This window comes from Asparagus officinalis, chromosome 7 (genome assembly GCF_001876935.1).
Source record: "Asparagus officinalis chromosome 7, Aspof.V1, whole genome shotgun sequence".
NCBI classification, from domain to species: Eukaryota; Viridiplantae; Streptophyta; class Magnoliopsida; order Asparagales; family Asparagaceae; genus Asparagus; species Asparagus officinalis.
In genome coordinates, this window is record NC_033800.1 from 88,168,084 (window position 1) to 88,182,990 (window position 14,907).

General features: G+C 36.4%; 1 pseudogene; it reads left to right on the forward strand.

Moving 5' to 3' along the window:
- On the forward strand, window positions 4,695–14,907 carry LOC109850699 (annotated as a pseudogene).

The window sequence follows — 14,907 nt, forward strand, 5'->3', positions numbered from 1 at the left end:
TCAATCAGCTGCATGAATGCTATCTCTAGCTTCTGAGTATGATGAGGGATCATCATATTCTGGATCAATGCATCCACTTTCCTTAAGATAGACCTCATAGTCATCAGGTATGGCAGATCTTCTGACTCTAGAGGATCTTCTAACATGTTGTGGCTCTTTCGCAGGTACAAAGGTTTCTTGAACTGGAGGAGGGGTTGGAATTCTATCTGGAAGAGTAGGGAATCTAGAGATGAAATCTAATAGTGGAAGCGACTGCTCATCTTCTAAAACTTCCTCAAAACTCAGACCACGCAGTTCTGAAGAAGCATTAGGGTCTTCCAGAAACTCAGCATGCTGTGTCTCGAAGAACTAGGTAGAACAAGAAGAACAATAGAACCTGTAACCCTTAGATCTTGTAGGATAATTGATAAAGCGACACGACACTATTCGGGCTTCTAATTTCTTAATGCCTGGATTATAAGGCCGTGCCTCTGCTAGACATCCCCAAACACACAGATGACCAAGACTAGGATCCCTGCCAGTCCAAAGCTTGAACGGGGTCTCAGCTACTGCCTTACAAAGGAGACGATTGATGATATATACAGCTATCTTCAATGCCTCACCCCAAAAACTTTCAAGCAAATCTGAATGACTCATCATGCTACAAACAACATCTTGATAAATACGATTTCTTCTTTCAGCTACTCTATTTATTGTGGAGAACCTGGGAGAGTGTATTGATGAGCAATGCCTCGTGACCTCAAGTACTCAATAAAGGGACCATGATTTGTGCCATCCTGATTGCTTTTACCATAGAATTCCCCACCTCGATCAGAACACACATATTTAATCTTTCTTTCTAACTATTTTTTTAACTTCAGCTTGAAAGATCTTAAAAACATCCAGTGCTTTACATTTGTGGCGAAGAAGAAAAATATAGGCATAGCACGAAAAATCATCTATGAAGGAGATGAAGTATCGCTGACCACTATGAGAGGAAGTGGTAAAAGGTCCACAAATATCTGTATGAATGAGGTCAATGAGACCTTCACTCCTGGAGGCTTCAAAATTTCTTAATTTAGTCATCTTTTCCTTGATACAGTCAACACATGTACCAAAATCAGAGAAATCTAACTGTTCAAGAGCACCAGACTTTACTAAGGATTCCAATCGCTTTCTTGAAGCATGTCCCAATCTCTGGTGCCAAAGTATGGAAGAATTGTTATTAAGCCTAGGACGCTTTGTACCAGAAGAAGATGAATTCACAGTCATACAGAGAGAGAAAGAAAAATATGCATCTAGATTTAGTCTATAAAGACCGTCAATCAAGAAACCATGTCTGATAACATCCAAACCATTTCTGATAGAGACAAAATTATTCTCGAAAACAAAACTATAACCAGATCCAGAAAGTCTAGAAACTAAAATAAGATTCCTTCTCATAGAAGGTACGTAGAAAGTGTTTGATATAACTAAAGAAACTCCAGAATCCAAGTACAGACTGAAAGTCCCAACGAGCTTCACCTCCAAAGCTTGTGAGTTTCCCAAAAATAACTGCTCATTTGCCCTTGCCTTCCGACTATGGATTATTCCTTGTAATGAAGTTGAAATGTGAACAGAGGCACCAGAACCAATCCACCAAGAATTTGAAGGAACATCAACTAAATTAGTTTCACAACAAACATTAACTAAATCCATACCGTCCTTCTTCTTCAGCCACTTCTTATACTTCAGACAATCTCTCTTCATATGACCAGGTTTCTTGTAGAAGAAACATTCAACCTTTTCACTTGCTGAAGAAGTACTAGAAACAGTGAAAAAATTACTGAAAGACTTCTTCCTCTTATTGTGCCCTTGATTCTTAAATGATTTCTTTCCTGCCTTATTTGGTCTAAGCTTGCCATGGTTAGAACCGGTGAGGGGCTCAATTCCAGTCAGATGCTCCTGGATAAACTGTCCGTCCATCTGAATTAAACCATGGATGTAAAATCAAATGAGATCTTTAATTTTATTAACTTTAATATTTCCATATCCAATTTAGGGTTAGAATGGATGGGTCAGAGTGTTTTACATATGTAACCTTCCACTCTGCAGGACAGGTGGTTGCATCATCTTATCACATCTTTGGAAAAGTGATTTTACATACTATTCTCCCCCCAAATGTGATATATAATCACCTACAAGACTAGCCTACATAGCGTCAAATTGATTTGAACACTTCCTAACCTTTGGGCAATAGGGTTATTCTCCTCTCACTGACCTATTTCAACTATACTGCACCACTTATTTTGTAGGGGATTTCCTAGACACCTTTGGACAAGACTAGTAGTTCACCCACAAGTAAGTGTAACATTCTAACCTACTCTACCATAATTTCTAAGTGACTGTTTTACTGATCTTACTTAATCCTATAGGTTGATCTAATACTGTAATCTGTTTTATCATAAACCCAAATATTTACCCCACCTGAATTAAGGATATAATTAGGGTAAATCAATTATCTTTATGTGCATACAATAATCTTTATGAATTATCTAAATTTTTGTATTATAACTTTATAAAATAAAAATAAAAACTATATAGTTGAAAAGTACACAGAATGATCTTTCCAACGACTATTTATGGGCTCAAATCGAACTTAAAATGGATCTGTAGCGACCAAAACAAAATGAGTGGTCAAAACCGTATTGGGTCGAGTCTGGAAATTAATGGATCTGACCCATTTCATAATGGGTTGGGTCAGAATTTTAATGGATCCAATCCACTACTATAGCGGGTCGGGTTCATTACATATTGGATCGGGTTTGGCTTAATGAGTTATAGAGTTATATAACTCAAAATAATAAAATTAATTAATTATTTACTAATTAATCTAATTGTTTACTAATTAAATTAATTAATTAAATAATTAAAACCCTAACCCTAATCCCACCCGACTCAAGAAGCAGCAACACTGCACGCCATGCACCCAACTCCTACAGACCCCATCATTCGCCGTCGCATCACTGCGCCGCCCGCCTCCGTGCTGGGGTCGCATCCCGCCACAGGGCGTAGAACTTGACGAGAGCACTGCGATCGCCGCCGCCGCTGACCTCGTTGTATGCCCTGCGCAGGAGCAGCCATGGCCGCGGGAAGCAGCCATGGCCACGAGGAGCAAGACATCAAACATTTTGGGCTTTATAAAAAGGAACATCAACTTATTCAATGACCTTTAAAAAAACATTGTTCCTATCTTCAATGTCCGCTGCACAAATTTTTTTTTTTAATCAAAGGAATTTCAACGTTTGAACCCAAGCGGCCATGAGTTCTGCAGCCAAAAGTTTGATCGCAAACAATTTTTTTTAATTAATCTGAAAAAAGACTTTAATTTTAGATCAAAAATTCATGCACAAACTGTGCTTTGATACCTCTGTTGGATAATATATATAACGATCTAGGCATGAAAAATTTAACTAGAAATATAGATCTAAATTACTGCTCACCGACGAAATAATGGAAGTCTTCTCCTCTCTCCTCCCGTAGCCAATAATGGGAATTAGGTCTCTTTTCTACGTACGGTTGAGAAGAGGGACTCCCACCCTTTATATAGATATTTATGATTAACCCTACCCATCATGGTTTAATCACAACCGTGTGATTACACTCTGATCGATCTTATCTTTTAGATATTCAAGATAGCCACCCAACTTGATAAACATGAAACTTGTCTAACCAGACCATGTGGTTAGCATCCTGATCCTAACTTGAAACTTGATAAACATGAAACTTGTCTAACCAGACCATGTGGTTAGCATCCTGATCCTAACTTGAATCGATGACAACTTTAAATCAAATCCATGTGGTTAGCATCCTGATCCTAACTTGAATCGATGACAACTTTAAATCAAATCCAAAATCGAGTAGGTTAGGCCACATAGGTTCGTTAGATTAATCGAACCCAACATGTATATCATGACAAAACCCTTCTTGATAATAGGAAATGACATAATTCCTTTTGGACCCAACTTATGAGACCATTAGATGGGACAGATGAGTTGTCATATTCTGAGCTTGCGACTAACAAAAATTTATTAGGTCATTCTGGCATAGAAGAAAGTATCTAGTTTTAGCTCATCATCTCCTGTCTCCTGTTTTTCTCTTTGCTCTCGGTCTCTTTCTTCTCCTTGCCTCCTTCTAACCAACCCCACTGCAACTCCGACATTAATCCGTGTCATAAAAACTTATGAAATGAAGTTTAACAATGACTCAAATTAATTAGTTTCCTTGCTGTTGTACGATAAATTGGATAAAACCATAAAACTCAATTTTATCCATTCCTTTGCAATAATCAAAAAGAAAATCTGATAATAGATGTTAATTTCAACAATAAAGATGTCTACCTTTTATCTTGTCTCAGATACTACTTCGGCCTAGTGATATATCCTTTATGTTTCTTAATGTTTTAATCCACGCACTAGTACAAAATAGGCCTGTCCAAACGGTTATTACAACCGTTTGGACAAATCGAAATAGTCTAAACGGTTTAAACCGTTTGGGATAATAAACCAAAACAGTTAAAACCATTTGGAATATTAAAAAATCCCAAACAGAGGTCCCAAACGGTTTAAGCCGTTTGGAATATCTTAGACCAAATGTTTAAAACCGTTTGGAAATTATGTTTAGGTATTTAAAAGTTGGTTTTCTGATCTGTGCTCCCCAAAATTTTCAACCCCGCGCCAAAATCCCTAAAATTTTCAACCCAGCGTAAAAATCCCCAAAATATTTACCGCACCCTCTCAAATCCCTAACCCCCTCCACCTCCCTCATCTACCCCGACGAAGTCCAACCGCAGCCGTTGGCCAATGCACCTCCGCCTCAAGATCGCCGGCGCTCTCGCTCCTCCTTCGCCTCCTCCACTGCCTCCATCGATTACATCGCATCCTCGTCCTGCTGGTCTGCGCCAATTCGTAGATTTGGGTCATGTTGGTCTTCGCCGGGGCTCTCGCTCCTCCGCCTCCTTCTCCACCGCACGCCTCCACCGCCTCCTCCTCAGCGCTTCCAGTCACCGCCCGATGACAATGTCTTGCGCTCACCTCCTCCCATACCCTCGCTCCCCCCTCGCTCACCCGCCTCTCTCCTCCTTTCTCTTCCCTCGAAGCATCACTCTCAGCCTCCCCAAGGCGGTGACCGGACTCAGAAGTTGCAAATGCCAAAAATATAGGGTTTTAATGGCGCTGAATCCTTTGACAGAGGGAAGAGACTCGGATGGGGATAGTGAAGATAAGGAAGAAGATGGAGGAGGAGGAGAAATGGTGAAGGACGCAGCTCCGGAGAGATGGGACGTGCTTGGGCTTGGGCAAGCTATGGTGATTACTTTAGTTTTGATTTTAATGCTTTTTAGTTGGAAGCTTTTTTCCCCGGTTATTTTCTGTGCATTTAGTTGTGTAAATGTTGGAACTTGTTTAATTTTTCTGTCTTAATTATCATTTTAAGTCCTGGTTTTAGATCTGAGTTCTCTAGATCAATGCCTGCAATTGCTGTGCCATACTTGCATTTTAGTTGAAGTTGAAACTATTGGAACAAAATATAAGTATCTCGAACTATTGATAAAATCTTCATGGGGGCTTATATCAGTATTTCCATTTATAAAATAAATACACGTCTTATATCAGGAATTCTATCATTTGATCCAATCTTGGCTTCACTTAGTCCTTTTTTTCATTCTGAAGATAACCATTTAGAAACATGGCCATTCTTTAAACGAAAATGAAAGTTTAGTCATATGCTGTTTCTTTTCACAACACATTTTCATTGTTGATTGTGCTTGTAAATTACTTTTTGATACGCTTATGCTTCTATAGTTAATGATGTTTGTCGCGTATTCTGTTAAAAAAGTTTCTGGCATCGAATTTAGTCTTCTTATGTTAGTTCCGTGGATTCCTATACTTCTAGGTGGATTTTTCAGGTGTGGTTGATAAAGTTTTTCTAGAGAGAGTTGGTATAGAGAAGGGAGACAGTAACTTATTAACCACGAGGAGAGAGGAAGGGTATTGCGAGCAATGGATGGTCGTAATTATAAGGCACCTGCTGGTGGATCTCTCTCGAATACTTTGGTAGCATTAGCAAGATTAGGTAGCCAGTCCATCACCAGTCCAGGGTTAAATGTTGCGATGGCTAGAAGTGTTGGTAGTGATCCACTGGGTGGCTTTTTCGGGTAAGAATATTTCTAAAATTTAGAGAAGATTTTGTGGTCTAATTAGAAATAAGAAGATTTTGGGTGTACAATTAAAGAAGGGGGTTTCTATTATGACAAAACCCCAAAATAGTATAAATTGCCATGTATTTTGCTTGTTTTGATTATCTAAAGCTATGAAGTAAAAATCCGTTGGGTTAGTTGTGGTTTGTTGTTTCACTCTATGATCATCACAAGCCATTCACCTTAGAATTTTGATAGTGTGCTGTTAAACTTTTTCTCAGTGTAATCTTCAATGCAGGGCAAAACTACAGCGGGCAAATGTTGATTTTCTCTCTAGACCTGTAAAGGATGAGACAACCGAGACAGTTATAGTTCTTACTACCCCAGATGCATAGCGAACAATGTTAGCTTACCAGGTCAGCCTCCTTTGCATTATGTTTTTGCCCAACGAGATTGATTTCTAATGCATTGCTTAGTTTATTTAAAGAATCAGTGATAAATTACTCTCTAATGCATTGCTTAGTTTATTTAACAAATCAGTGATAAATTACTCTCTAATGCATTGCTTAGTTTATACAACTGTACTGTCAATGCAATCTAGTCATTGATAGCTCATGATACTTATTAATTTCCTTTTGAAGTTCCTGTCAAAGTGCTTCTTTTGCTTTCTATCTCGTAAAATCTGTGTTACCAAGACATAGGACATGAGTGCCATGTGGTCAAGTCCACATCTTTTATTATAGGCTACAACAACTTATATATTTATTGAGTTGTATATCTGCACACATTGATTACCATATATTTTGTGCCTTTTTCTTGATGCCACCATGGGCTACCCTATGTTGATGGAAAATTTTTCTTATGAAAAATGTATGAATGTTTAATATGTATCTATAATTTTCTTGCAGACCGAGGGTCGTTCAAATAATAAAATTGGAAAGAGGGAAAGATCAAGGCTTAGCGAAATGGAACGAATGAAGAAAAAGAAGATTCAAGAGATATTGGATGCCCGGAATGCTGCCAATGATGCTGATATGGTTTGTGAATCACATCACTAAATTGTAGCTATCTTGATATTTGATTGCATATATACCAGCAAATTCATATCTTAGCTTCCTTCTAGCTTTATAGAAATTCCACACTTTTGTTAATTGTGCAAGTTATTCATCCATATGCAAGAATTTTTCCATAACTGAAAAAAATCTGAACAGTTTTTTTTTTGAGAGAAAGGATGGATTACTGTTAATCTTAACAGTAATCCAACCAGCTAAATTAATCCAAACTTGGTTGTTACATGACTATGCCCATTCCCAACCAATAAGAATGTGCATTTGAGTTCATACAGAGCTTACAACCAAAAAACAAACTTCTGTTTGAGTTCATACAGAGCTTACAACCAAAAAACAAACTTCTGTTTCCCCACAGATACAACCAAAATCAGCTCTATCAAAAGAAAACTGACAACACCAAAAAACAAACTTCTGTTTCCCCACAGATACAACCAAAATCAGCTCTATCAAAAGAAAACTGACAACAACTACTACTACAAAAGAGTAGTCCATAAGAACAAAGTTTTTAACCAACAGAAAACAGAACCAGAATATAGAAATCATTCCAGTTGCACTATGTTCTCAATCCTGTTCTCCGTAGACTGAACATCAGCAGCTCTTTTCCTCCTCCTCTCTTGAAGTCTGGCAGATCGATCAGATAAAGGTTTAGAACCTAACCAAAAAGATGAATAAATCAGAACTTTGTTTAAAACCTCCAGAGCTCTCTTCTTCTTGCTTGAAAAAATTCTGTCATTTCTTTCCTGCCAAATACTCCAAATAAGAGAACATAAAATAACGTCTCTTTCCACATTCCATTTAACTCCCTTATCCATATTCCAATTGATCCAGATATCCCTTAGGGAATTCAACTTGAAATCCTTATCAATGTTCAGTTTATGTTGAATAGATCTCCATGTGGAGTATACAAACTCACAGTCTACAAAAAGATGGTAATGATTTTCCTCCTCTTTAGAACATAAACAACACATTAAATCCACATGAATAACTTTTTTTCTATCTTATCTTTTGTATTTAGCCCTTGTCTTAGAGCCAACCAGACAAGAAATTTCACTTTTAAAGGAACAGGAAGCCTCCAGAGATTAACATGGTCAAATCTTAAACCCCCATCAATAAGAAAGTGATAATAGGATTTAACTGTAAATTTACCTTTAGTATCCCAAATCCATTTTCTCCTGTCCTCCCTTTGTTCAAAATTAAAATCTCTGATATCAGTCATCAACTTGCAGTATTGAAGAACATAATTTCCAGTCAATTGTCTACTAAATTGAATACTCCATGTCCATTCATTATTCACCTTCTTTCTCACCTTACTGATAGTTGCATAAGGAAAAGAAGTGACATTGAAAAGAGAGGGATAAACTGAAGCAAGGGTAAAAGAACCTACCCATTTATCAAGCCAAAATAAGGTTTGATCTCCTTTTCCCACATCCACCATAGTACTGCATAAAAAACTTTCAATATTATCAAAACAATTTCTCCAAAACTGTGTTAAAATATTTCTACCAGAATAAAAAAATTCTGTCCAATTTTTCCTCTCAAAGTATTTGTAAAAACTAATCTGTTTCCATAATTCCAGTTTATTATCAAACCATTTCCAGCACCATTTCCCCAACAAAGCCTTATTCATAATTTTCAAATTTACAATCCCCAAACCTCCATATTGCTTAGGTCTACAAACCTCCTCCCATTTGACTAAATTAGAAGAGCCTTTATGATCAAAAGAGCCAGTCCACAAAAATCTTCTCCTCATTTTATCAATTTTTTCTATAAGTCACTTAGGAAATAAAAAGAAGGATAGCCAAAAAATTGGCATAGAAGAAAGAACAGAATTCACTTAAACTAATCTTCCCCCTCTTGATAAAGTTTTTCCTTTCCATAAAGCTAATCTTCTCTCAAATTTCTCAATCAGAGGAGACCAATCTGCTTTTTTTAATTTTCCAGGTCTCAAAGGAACTCCAAGATAAGTAATGGGAAAAGTCTCACTTTTACAATTCAACATAACAGCTAAATTCTGTTGCAAAGAATCATTGTTCTCAAGAGCAATGAGAATACTCTTGTTAAAACTTATTTTCAATCCAGAGGCAAGTTCAAAACAATATAGTATCATTTTTAGCACTGTCAACTGCTCTCTTTTATTTTTACAAAATATCAATGTATCATCTGCATATTGTAAACAACAAATTTTATGAGGCATATTAATTGGACCCAAACCTTCAATAAGAAGAGAATCCACTGCTAAGTTCATCATCCTGGTAAAGGAATCAGCTGCCAAGACAAATAAAAGAGGAGATAAAGGGTCTCCTTGACGAACACCTCTCTTTGACATAATCCAACTCCTAATTTTGCCATTAATATCAATGGCAGACATACCTCCTTTTAGACACATATTAATCCAATGTAGCCATTTAGCTCCAAATTTTTTGGCTTTCATAACCTCCAAGATGAAATCCCAGTCTAACATGTCATATGCCTTAACAAAATCCAATTTTAATAAGATCCCTCCTTTTTTATTGTTCTGAAAACAATCATTGATAATTTCCTGAGCTGCTGTAACCCCATCCATCAGATATCTGTTTTTAATAAAACCAGATTGGACAGGATCAATAAGCTTTTCAAGTTTAGCATTCAACCTATTAGTCAAAACTTTAGTAATCATTTTGTATATCACATTTAGAAGACTAATAGGTCTGTAATCATTAACCACAGAAGCTTCATTTTTTTTGGGATAAGCACAATATGAGCATAATTGAGCCTATTAATTTCCAATTTACCTTCATAAAATTCCACAAACAATTTCATAATATCTTTTTTCACTGTTTCCCAAAAGACTTGATAAAACAAGGCTGAAAAACCATCTGGGCCAGGAGATTTATCACCATTCATATCACAAATAGCTTTATGAACTTCATCCTCTGAAAAAGGTTTTTCTAAATCATCAGATCCCCAATCTTCCAAAGGAAACAACTTATTCCAATCCTGTTGACATCTATAAGATTCCTTTTGACCAAAAATCTGATTATAATGATTGGAAAAAATCTGTGCAATCCCTTCTTCAGAACTGACTACTGTATTATTCACTGTAATAGAAGAAATCAGATTATTTCTTTTCCGGCCATTAGCTATTTTATGAAAATAAGCAGTATTATTATCTCCTTCCTTAAGCCAATGTGCTTTTGATCTTTGTTTCCACATCTGTTCTTCTTGAATTAAGATCTCATTCAACTGAATGGAAATATCATTTTTTTTAACTAATTCATCATCTTCCAAATTTCTATTTTCCTCTATAACCTCCCATTCCAACAACTTATCCAACAACTCTTTTTCTTCTTTTTAACACTATAAAAGTCAGATTGAACCCATTTTTTAATACATTTTCTAATAAATCTCAATTTGCCAACAATATTTTTTGCTGCAGATGTACTTTTAGGTGCACAATTCCACCAAATAGGTATCCCTTTTTTAAAATCATCAGACTGTAACCAAATCTTCTCAAATCTGAATTTTTTAACAAACTGTTGATTATCTCCACAATCAAAACAAATGGGAGCATGATCAGATAACTGACTGCACAAACCTTGTTGCTTAGAAAAAGGAAAATTATCCTCCCATTCAGAGTTGAAGAAAACTCTGTCCAATCTAGCCATAGAAGGAGCCCTTTTTTTATTAGTCCAAGTAAATTGCCTCCCATGTAAAGGACTATCAATCAGCTCTAATTCATTAATCACCTCACTGAATTCTTCCATTTCTTTTCTGTAATTCTTTTTACCTTTTTTTTCATCTGCATTTAGGGTGACATTAAAATCCCCCACAACCACCCAAGGTCCTGAAAACCTTGCCTTCACAATCTTAAGTTCTTCCCAAAATAAAACTCTTTCTCTATTATAATGAGGACCATAAACAGAAGAAATGGACCAAACAAAGTCATTTCTCTTATTCTTTAACATAACTGTCAAAACATAATCCCCAGTTAAGTCTTGAATTTTTAACCACTTACTGCTATTCCAACCAATCATAATGCCTCCTGAAGTTCCCACTGAGGGTAAAACAACCCATTCAAACATATTACTACCCAAACTACTTCAAATTCTGTCATCAACATGATTCAACTTAGTTTCTTGAAGACAAATAATCTCAAATTTATTTAAAAGACAAAAATCTTTTACCCCAAATCTTTTTGTACTCAGACCAAGACCTCTAACATTCCATGTAACCAACATGTATGAAGAGTAGAATCTCCTCTTATGAAACAAAGGAAGAAGTGTCTACTCTAACGTAGCTCTCTCCTTCTCCATTTGCCTCACTTTTTTAAAAGGGTCAAACACCCCTTGAGGCTCAAGAATTATAGCACATTTTGAAGCCAAATTCTGCATTTCTTTATTAGATAATGAATCAAACAGAATAGGAACAAAAGAAGAACCCAGGTTAGAAGAATTTTCACCTGATCCACCTGAAGCAGCTCCAATATTAGATCCATTTTTTGAGGCAGCTCTTGCAGAAGCTCTATCCAAAGCAGACATTGGTTCAAGGTCCTCAAATCTGGAACACCTTCTAACATAAGTAATTTTTGAATTAGCATTGAGTTCTTGATCAACTGGAGGCAGGCAATTCAAAGGTTGGATCATAAGCACTTCTTTCTCTTTATCTTCATTAAAATTCTCCTGTGATATCTCTGGCATCCAAACATTATCATCCTTATCCTCACTAATTAAAATCTCTTTGCTCTATCCAAAGCAGACATTGGTTCAAGGTCCTCAAATCTGGAACACCTTCTAACATAAGTAATTTTTGAATTAGCATTGAGTTCTTGATCAACTGGAGGCAGGCAATTCAAAGGTTGGATCATAAGCACTTCTTTCCCTTTATCTTTCTTCATCTTAGAAAGCACAGGAGATAAATGCTCCTTTGCTTCCACATCATCCATCATATTAACAATCTCCTCTACAACCAGCAATTGGTTTGAGAAATTACCTTCACTCACCATAATAGCTTTTTCACAATCCATCTCCCTGAGACTTTTCTCCTCATTATGATACTGATCTGGAATCATGACAGACACTTGTTCTTTCATCTCCAGTTCACAATCTTTATCTTTACTCTCTTCAACCCCAAATAACTGCTCTGAAATATCAATATTCTCAGTAATAACCACCTGCTCTGGGATTTGTACCTCAGCTACATTCTTTTTAGAATTTTCTTCCCATTTCCCCCATTCAGAATTGTTATTCTGATAAAAATTCTTAGCTTCAGACCACAGTTTAGCTGCTGGTGAACCCCAAGGATTATTCCTCAAATCTTGTCTGATATTCCAAGAGCTAGAATCTGAATCTTTCAAAGAAGAGGATCCAGTTCCACTATCCTTCCTTCCCTTAAACCACTTATCATTATATGAACTCTGATTGTTATCTTCCAAATGATCTACTTTTTGTTTTTTCTTTTCTGCCTCCACAATATCTCCCATAACTGACATAATAGAAACCTCTACATTATATTGATTTTTCCCCACCAGAATTTTCAAAACTTTAGGAATATCAATATATTCCAAACATCTGATAAGTAAAACAACATCAATTAAAGCAGTACCAGCATTTGTCAAAGGATCCAAATCAACCAAATCAGCAAAAGGTTTCACCATCAACCCAAAAGCCTCTTTACTCCATAAATGAGGAGGAACCCCTTTCAGTTTAATCCAAACCTGAGAATTTCTCTTTTCAACAACATTCCCTTCCCATGCATTCCATCTCCGGAGTTTAATTTTACAAGAACGAAGAGTAATAACTCCCATCTTTATCAAATCCTCCATTTGTTTCCATGGTTGAATTCTAACCAACATTTCTCCATTAGTAAAAAGTCTAACATCCCAGTATTTATTCATAGGAAAAAGAGTTCTCAAATCTAATTCCAACCTTTCTACAGAAATATTTCCTCCCTCAACAAACGAAACCACAGCAAAGTTTCTAAATTTTTGAAAATCAGAGTTAACCTCTCCTTCAAACTTAAGAATAGCAGTAGAGAAACGAGGACGCTCACCAGAAATTTTCAATTCTGCCTCAAGATCTCCAAAATCTCTTGGTCCCTGATCTTGAAATTTGGAACAAATTTCTTGAATATTTTCTTCCTCTACCACCGATAAGGATCTTTTGCCTTTATCCTGTTTTTGCACTGGATCTTGAATTCTTGATGTTGAAAATGTAGAAGCTACTCTCTCTCGCCGCCATTGCCATGGATTTGCTCGACCAGCACCACCGCCTCTAGGATTTTGCCCAGATCTGCCTTCAGAACCAAGATTGACTCCCCATCTCTAGGATTTGATCGACCACCACCCCCTCTAGGGTTTTGAGAACCTCCAAATCCTCGGCCTCTCCCCATAACTTTGGTACAATTCCTAGCTTCATGCCCTAACTCTTGACATCGAAAGCAAACCATTGGATCTCTACAATTTCTCGCCATATGCTTCGACCCTCCACAACGAAAACAAAGTCGATTCTTTCTTATGATCTCCGCAGAGAGAACACGAGAATGAGAGGAGTTTTTTGTTTGAGGCGGCGATCTAGGGTTTCTTTTTTTAACTACCTTTACCCATTCCCCTTCAACATCATCCACCGTTAAATTTTCTTGAATTTTGTTCCTATCAATCTCCACCAAAGAATCTAACCCAACCCTAGTTACTTCTCTAACCCTAGTTTCAGGAAAAGACCCCAAACTAGGCCATGGATTGGGCTCATGATCAACTCTGGGCCTTGAAAAAAGAGAAAAATCAGAAGAACAAGGTTTTGAAGAATTACCTTCTCCCCAAATGTTGCAAGCTACAAAATTCCTCACATTAAAATCCATCAGCCAAAATTTCTCACCCCCAAAATTATCTTGATCTTGATTGCTCAAGTCTCTACGACTCAGTTCCTCTCTTTTTGTAAGTTGCACTTTTGTTTTCTTCTCTACCTTTTTAGAATGTTGATGAGTTGAAGAAAAAAAAAAATCTGAACAGTTCATGTGAGTAGAGAAGAGGTCGCTTATTTTTGCTGAGAAATAAAGAAATTCCCCCTTGATAATGTTACACTTTCATTGCAGGTATACAGGGGACGATGAGAGACTATCAACTTGCTGGATTAAATTGGTTAATACGATTATATGAAAATGGCATCAATGGCATTCTTGCTGATGAGATGGTAAGTCATGATACATGCTTAAATTGGTTTTGCACTGAGGTTTAGCTTTATTAAATGATGTTTACTGACTCTTCTTATGTTAATGGTAAGAGTTTTTTTCATGATATGATAATTCTTTTGTTTGTATATTATCACTTTACCAATTTGGAATTTCATCGAACGTTTTTTTCATGATATGATAATTCTTTTGTTTGTATATTATCACTTTACCAATTTGGAATTTCATCGAACTGAAGTATTCCTTCGTGTAGAAGAAAAACTCAATTATCTCATTAATGCTATTACATGTTTCATTTTGTAGGCAAAGGATATGTTAGAGAAGACCTCGAGTGCAGTCATTACATGAAGAACTTTGATGCTGGTTCTCGCATTTCTATATTATCTTTTTCTTGTGATTTGAATGGATATTAGAGACAAATATATAAAATTGGATGCTTTTTATTATGAGATATTGAGTAATCATTGTGTATGTATATGTTTTATCTTTAATATTATATTATCTATTTGAATTGGATATTCA